An 8,406-nucleotide genomic window follows, 5' to 3' on the forward strand; every position below is an offset into this window, starting at 1 on the left:
ATTTTTGTGTTTCTTTTTATCGCTGTATAACTGATTTTAATTGAAAGCCTGCGTGCGCTAGTACCGCTTGCCACGAGTTCCCAGAATCCTTTGCAGTTCTACCCGTGAATGACGTCACATTTTCAATCTCTATATAATATGCATGTTAAATTTTATATTTGGGGTAAAATATCAAGTCTTTTCAAGTAAACCGGTTCAAGTCCAATTCAAGTCCCAAGTCATTGGTGTAAAAGTCCAAGTCAAGTCACAAGTCTTAGAACATTTTTTCAAGTCAAGTCTAAAGTCATAAAATTAATGACTCGAGTCTGACTCGAGTCCAAGTCATGTGACTCGAGTCCACACCTCTGGCACTAGCTACAGCTTGATGTTAATTGGGAGCTTTTCAACCATTCTCCGGTGACTGTAGTAGGGCGTGTTCCCTACATTTATGCTGTTTGCAGGCATATAGTTAATAGTTTTAAAGGATGTAGCGTTTCAGCTTGGGCAAATGAAACCAATGATGAAATGGCCAGCTGGAAACAGAATTAATCCAAAGTCGAGCACATTCTAGTTGGACAGTTGGAAAATCAAAGAAAAACTGGATTTGTTTTGCTACTTAGGTATAGCCATTCATGCATAACTAGCAATAGAGTGGCAACAAAAACATCTTTAGAGCATGATGGTACCACCACCGTGTTTGACAGTTGGTACAGTGTTCTTATCATTGTGGTGATTTCTCTCGTCTGACCTCAAAACCTTTCCCCAGAAGGCATTTGGCTTATGTACATGGACAGCTTCAAACTTCAGTTCAGCTTGAGGGTGCTGATTTTGGAGCAAGCGCTTCTCCTTTCGATCAACACCCTCTGAGTCCACGGTGATGTAAAACTTTCTTCACTGTGGACAGTGACATCAGTGTTCTAGCAATTCAGTTTTATTCATGTAGCACCAAATCACAACAAGAGTTGCCTCAATATTATAAGATAAAGAACCTACAGTAATACACTCAGCAGTTTACAGTTCTTGTTTGTTCCTGAACATCCTAACCAATTTTCTCTCATCCATGGGTGACAGTTTGGGTCAAATTGGCGACCTATTGGAATAACTTGTACTCTACTTATATACAATTGTTTGACATTTTCAGGGCCACTTAGGCTGATTGAACTAAAAAGCAAGACTCAGGACTCAGGATAAGACTAAAAGTTTAAAAGATTTAGTGTAAGCACAAAAAGGAAACGATGGGTCAGGCAAAAATATTTTTGTTATCGAAGTCCCATGTTCTAGACAAACAGGCAGTTCCACAGTGGGAACCCAAGAGGAGTCCTTTCCCTGAAAGACACGGATGGATTTAATTCACACACAAACACAAACAGACAGAGGAGAGGAAAGATAGAGAAAGACAATGGCGAGCCACCACAGGAGGACTGAAGGACCATGAACAAACTAATCTTGAACTTGATTTTGGAATCAGCAGTTGTTTCGAGATGGCTACAAGAGAGCTTTCCAACTTGTGTAACTATAAAATCGTCTTTCTTAGAAGTCAGTTCCTTACACGTTCCCATTTTTCTGAGTGTTGGTCAACCCAATTCTTACTGTCAAACAAGTCATTTTTATGCTGGCAAAGAGAAACTACCAGTTGTAGTCAGTCACAATCACTAATGAGGAGTTAATAGGCCTTGGCCTTGTCAGGTTAAAAGACAATGTAGAAATTTTAGCACCACTTATTAAAAGGTTTTAGTGAGTTTATCGATATTTTTCAATCTGTATATATATTTTTAACCAAATTAGAGAAAATCCAGAATAAGTTCAAACTTGCGTTCCCAGTTCTTGTTTTGCTGGTGTTGTTATTGTTTTTCTGTTTGAGCTAGGCCCTTCAAAATTTTTAGGGTGAACTGTAGCTCCATGAATGTAGACTCTGTGGAGTGTAGCAAAGTTCACATAGAATAATGGATGCTTGAGTTTCCAAACAATTGGTCCTAAAAAAATGCATTTTCACCTTTTTCAAGGTATTTCTAAGATATAAATTTCATTCAATAATCATCTCAGTGATGTTCAGTCACGTCATTCAGCTGATATAACAGCATTTATTTGAAGAAATCACAGCACAGTACAAAAGCAAGTCAGTGCATGAGTTCGATTACCTAGATAGCTTCTGTCAAAGTTAATAAAACATGTTCTGCTGACTCATTTCTTTAATAGGAGAGTGTGATTAAAAGTCACTTGAATTCCTCATCCACCTTGACGACACATCTACATCCAGTGTTGATATCAGGAACTTCAATCTTTTCAGTTATTTGTTGTAATCATATCCAGCACATATCCTCTCCTGAGGGTGCATAAATTGAATTAAAAATGTCTTGCTCTGCTTCTGAAACAATCTTTGGGTACCGTAGATAAATATGAGTATTTCAAAAAAAATCATATTGGGAAAATGAGAGAACATCATCACAAACTCTGAGTATAATATTAGCAGAAGCTCGTTCTTTCTAAAAAAAAAAAAAATGCATATGCATCAACACTACAATGAGCGGGTGGAGGGAGGTTTGGAGTCTTCTCCCACCCCCATTCTCTGCGGCCTGCTGGAGCGGGAGGGCTAGTAGGAGGAGTTGGCCGTCCGACTGCGGTCTGGAGTGTGGGGCCTCCCTGCTGCTACGGAGTCGGGGTGGTCTGCCTCTCCCCACCGCAGGGAAAAGGGTAACACCACCTGGGTCTGGGTGCAATTCCCCCCTCCAGGGGCAAGGGTACCTAGACCCGGTTTGTAGAGTACGCTTGGGGAGTGTGATTGTGTGTACAGCGTCTCTTTATGTCTGTCTCCACGTTGGTTGAGTGTGGAGTGAGTGCATATGAGAGCATGAGGGTGGGAATGGATGTTTGTGTCTGTGTGTGCCTGTATGTCTGTGTCTATATGTCAGGTTGGGTATCAGACGCCACCTCTCTGGGGACACCTCAGGCCCTCCAAGGTTTGGAGGCCTATCTCCACCCACCACCACTTCCCCTGCCGGTGGCGGACTCCCTCAGGTGTCGGTGTGTTGGTGGTTCTTTGTGTCTGGGGGTGGGCGTCCGGGTACACACCGGCTCACTCCTTGGCGGCCGCTTGTCGGGGCCTGGGGCCTGGGGCTCGCTCGGGCCCCCTTTGGAGGTGGGGTGCCCCCGGCCTCTCGGCCTGGGGCTCGGTCACTCAGGCGCAGCTGGGGGCCGGCGGAGCTCACGGGCGCGTCACTGCAACTCCCCCTGACTTCTGCTCCGCGGCTGCTGGGCGAGCCCTCATCTGGGACTCTCCTCAGCTCTTACTGGAACAGTGGCGCGGCTGCCCCTCTGTTGGTCTTCCATGGTCTCTTGTGTTCTGGGGGCCTCTGGATATCTGGAGTTTTGATCTCCTCCATACCCGCTTCACACCCTGGAGGACGGGGCTGTGGCCCCCCCCACACTCCCTAGCAGATCATTACATGGAGAAACCTTTGGAATGCAAGCATGCTGATCCACACAGGTATGCACACATGGGTATTCACAGACGCGGACTAAAGCTTTCTTGGCTGCTGCCTCAAAGCACACTGTGCGCTGTCTATCTTGCGTGCTGCACAATATCGTTTATTATTTAGTAAATATTGATATCTATGGCTAGCTAGTTTATTGTGATGGTGCTTTGTTTTCTCTATTATTATGTTGCTCTTTGTTGTTTGCTGTCTCCTCTGTTTGTTTTTTTTGTTTGTTTTTTTTTTTTCTCCATACAGGTGACCCAGGAGTTCTTTTTTTTTTTTTTCTCTCTCTCTTCCCCCCCCTTCTCACCGTCTCTTCTCCCCTTTGGTTTTCTTTCTTTCTCTCCCCCTCTTTCTCTCATTCATTCCCCCTGTCCTATTTCTTTAAAAAAAAAAAAAAAAAAAAAATGACAACGGATGAACTGAAGCTCTGCCATCACGTAATGTCGCATACTGCTGTTTCTGATGTCATTTAAAAAAAAATAAAAATAAAAATAAAAAAAATAAAAAACGAAATAAAAGAGGCAGTGTGGATTTGGTACATGGTGTCATACCTGGGGAATATCCCACTGAAGCTGAATGAAAATGTATGTCATTCAAACTTTACCATCTGTGAAACCATTCACCTGATTTGGACTGTTTCAAAATATCTGATGTTTCTTTGCATATCAGAGAATCCAACTGCAAAACTGTGGTTTCAAAAGGCCTCCAAAATCGGCTGGAGGAGATCACACATTCACATTTTTTTAGGGAACTCAAACATCCATCATTCTATGTTAACTTCAGTTACACTCCCGAGAGTGGAACTTATCTCTCATCTTGTGCCTACAGTATGTGTATATGCACACTAGCACATTCCAAGACCACAAAATAGTTGCACTGCAAAGGTTGCACACTGAATATTACAGGATGTACCAGGCCAAGCATACATCAGGATCACTTCCTCTTAGTGCCACTCTGTTCCTTAAGGACAGGCAGCCTCATTCAAGTGCTGTCACTTCTATTCCATCTATTCCTCTGATCCTTTCTGTAACGGCTAGTTAAATAGCCAGTAATGCCTTTTAGCCCGTTAGATGTTAGTGAGCCCAGACAGACTGGGATGGACATATGGAGGGAGTCTGGCAACCGACTCGCAGCCCTGATGCCAACTCTTCAAAAACATTCATACACTCTCATGAGCACACACACACACACACACACACACACACACACACACCTACACAAATCGTGTCTCTTTCGTATCTGTTGTCCAGAGCACTGAACCGGCCCCAACTTCCCGCTGTCTGATTATCTCAGAACCTGCTCCACATGAGCATTGTGCAAATTCTGGAACCTCCTCCATTTCCCATCATTCCTCTCCACCAAAGGCAGGCATCCAGGACGAAGGCTGGACAGCACATGCCCACTCAAAGAGAAGGAGGATTGGGACACTAGATGAAGGCAGAAGCGCTGAGCACGAAGCTTTGTTCAAAAAACAGTCCACTGTGGTTACCCCCCCTCCTCCCCACCCATGTCCGTCTCTATGTCTTCTGCCTTGCATGGGTGAGTGTCAGCTCATTGTGTGTGAATGTGTGTGCGTGATGTCTGGTGCCTGTGCTGACAGCTGGCCTAAAATCATTTCCAAGAGTCACAGGTTGAAGTCTGTGTGAAACAGAGAAGCATTGTTGAAGGCCAGACTGACAGTGAAACCACTCACTGTCTCTTTTCTCCAAGCATACCAATACAAAACAAATCCAGATTTCCCATATTGTTGTTACAACAATGACACCATCATACCGTGATAGTGTCGTTATTAAAAGGTGGTGTTGTTAAAGCTTTTTCTCTGAATGGCTTGTCCTGAAATCCGGTAAACTCTCACTACAGCTCCATCAAAGATTTTAGGCTGAAGCATTTCAACAATAGTAATTCCTGACCTTGCAAATATTCAGAAATATCTCCATTTACCTTTAGAAAAATCTTACACGTCGAACGCTGCCAGCCTCAACTCAACAGCATACCTCTCAATGAATATGACAGGATCTAATATAGACAAAAAATAGATTCCTGTACAGTTCCTGTTCTTTTTTGTTTAATAGTGAAGCTAAAGCTATTCTGCAAATGGTGGAATTATTGGCGCTAGATACGCTGGTGGAAATGCAAATCATTTGTACCATGTTTGTCTTCTGCAGTAAAGCTTTATCTGCAACCAATGAGGCAACAGAATTTATGGGGAAGGCAATGTGAAAAGCTGCCACACTGAGGCTGTGTTGAAATATGGTGCACCTACGCAATCTTTGAGCAATATATCACATAAATCATATCATTGTGTTAGTTAAGCTTGCAAGTTCCAACTTGTGCAGACAGAAATGTTTTAATATAATTTAAAAATGAGTAGGGTTGGATTAATAGGACAAAATAACCAGTTCAAAGGGCTTTTACAAATTTTTCAAGCTTTAAGGGTCACATATAAAATCATTTTGTAAATCCAATCACCAAGAGAAAATCTGCTTCGGTGTTCCTGACCTTCAGACATTCAGAATTTATAAAATAAATTGCACTCAGAAAGTCGCCATAATAATGATCGTCGGTTAACTTAATGCTGTTTAAGTGGACCGATTAGAGTTTTGTTTGGGCACTTACACTAACTGGTCCAGCTTTTTAACTAATCGTCAATATAAATATCTAATCAGCCAATCAAAGAGCAGCAACTAAATGTTTTTAGGCAAGTAGACGTAATCAAGAAAACCTGCTGTATTTTAAACCAAGCATCAGGATTGAGAAAGGTAATATGAATGTGGTACGGTTGTTGGTGACAACTAGGTTAGTTAAAGTATTCCAGAAACTACTGGGATTTTCTGCCACAACCATCTCTAGGGTTTAAAAAGTAAAGACATCCATGGAGTATCAGTTCTCTGAATCCTGTTGGGGAGGATGGGAAGACTCAGTTTTTTTCCCCTGAAATCAGAAGAAAACTCCCCATCACCACCAAGGAACTGCTGGGATTTGAACCCAGTATCTCCTGTTTACTAGACAGGCGCTTTAACCAACTAAGCCACCGCGCCCTTTGTTTTGTGTGATGTCAGTGATATTCCAGATTCAGTCATTTCACAGTTACAGCTGTGACCAGCAGGTTTTCAAGGCCGTGCCCCGCAGTACCTCTCTGAGCTTCTTCACCCCTACAAACCTTGTTGGTCTCTCAGGTCAGCTGACCACCTGCTCATGGAAGAACTGAGATCCAGGAGGAAGCTCAGATCGGACAGGGCCTTCTCTGTCATTGCTCCTAAATTATGGAATAATTGCCCTTGCACGTTTGAAAGTACCCTTCACTGTCCACTTTTAAAAAATATCTTCAAATCCATTTGTATTCCCAGTGAGACTTTGTTTTTCTTTTGGTTCTTCTTTTAGTTATTTGACCTTTTTAATCTATTTTATTTATATTGTACATATTTTTATTATTTAGCTCCAATGCACAGCACTTTATGTCAGCTGTGGTTGTCTTAAAGTGCTTCATAAATAAAGATGGAGCTGCTGTGATGCCATACCATCCACCTGCTGTTCAAAGAATAAGGTTGGCTTAAAGAAAGACAGAGCCTCCATCTAAATAAATGGCAAAAGAGTCAAATCTGCAATTTCAACTGCAGGTTTGTAACACTTATTTACATTTTTACTACAGTAATAGATATGCATGGCAAACGATAGTTGAATTTGTCCTACACCTCATCTGAGCACTCAGTTTAGCAGACAATTGGCTCTTTCTGGGACGACATCTATCTATTACACCTCTTGTAGATTTCAATGGATAGAAAAGATTCTATATTATTGTTATACAGTAATAGATAAGCAGAAATCCAAAGATTTATGAAATAAATTAGATGAAAACCTGAATTTATCTGTCAAAAAACAAACTCCTGCCAGTAATCATATATAACTTGTGTTTGCAAACCTGAATATTAAATGGTTTGGTTCCTTAGCTGTACATAATTGTAAACCTTCTTTCTGCACTTAATCTGGACTGTTGAAAATATATGACGTCACAGCTTCTTTTTTTTTTTTGTTAATCCTTCTTCACCCTCAGAATTTGTGCGCATACTTTTACCTGTTAACAACCGTTTTAAAGAGACAGCAGGTGTACTAAAGCATTCCAAGGCAGTACTCCATCTTGAATGGACTCTAATCTCTTCATTGTGTCCCATCGCCAGCCTGTCCAACTGTTGTCTAATCCTTCTCTCTCCTGGAGAACAGCAGCAGATGGGTCTGTTCCTTTGTGAATAATGAATGGTCCGGGATATTGCGCGAAGCTGGAAAAACATGTTTTATACACTTATTTTCCCTAGTAATTTTATGTAACTTCACCTGCGGCTAACCTGTCATCCACCTGTCATGGTGAGCAAATGAAAACCACGTTGGTCGTATTATGTGAGTGAGAGGTGGGAGGCAAAGAGGAGTGGACATTCTGACCTCTCCTAGGGCTCCGTGAAGGTTAGAGAACAGCAGGGGACTGCACAACGGCACACATAAACATGAGTTCACAGAAAAAATGCGTGTATGCACTCACACAGAATCATATTAAGCATTCATTGGCTTGGCCTGGACATTTCTCTAGGTATTTCACTTCTCATGAAATCACAACATTAATAAAATCCACTGAGTTCAGATTATGTCCTATAATAGCTTGGCTGAAATGATGAAAGAGAGGATTTATTTACAGTGGGAATATCATCACTATGCATAAGTCATCAAGATCAAGGCAGACCATAGTGTGAGCACACTGAATATCCGTTTAAAGCCATATAAGGCAGCTCTGTTGGGCCCCGGCAGCAATGTGATGTAATACTTTTCATTTTTCAAAGCCTGTGGACTTCACTGCCCAGAAATTATGCAACATGACACTGAGCTGTTGGCTGACGGAGCTCCTTCTCTCCAATCTTAAGGTGATGGAGATGTTGGATTGTGAATACTCAAGATGTAAAAAAGC

At 41.9% G+C, this 8,406-nt stretch overlaps 1 non-coding gene across 1 annotated transcript; it reads right to left on the reverse strand.

Moving 5' to 3' along the window:
* Window positions 1-6,419: 6,419 nt before the first annotated feature.
* trnat-agu (transfer RNA threonine (anticodon AGU)) lies at window positions 6,420-6,493 on the reverse strand. The gene has a single exon. It is a non-coding gene; the product is annotated as a tRNA-Thr (tRNA).
* Window positions 6,494-8,406: the final 1,913 nt, after the last annotated feature.

This window comes from Rhamphochromis longiceps, linkage group LG17 (assembly GCF_057381845.1).
Source record: "Rhamphochromis longiceps isolate RC_006_pf linkage group LG17, R_longiceps_female_GT1.1, whole genome shotgun sequence".
Taxonomy (NCBI): Eukaryota; Metazoa; Chordata; class Actinopteri; order Cichliformes; family Cichlidae; genus Rhamphochromis; species Rhamphochromis longiceps.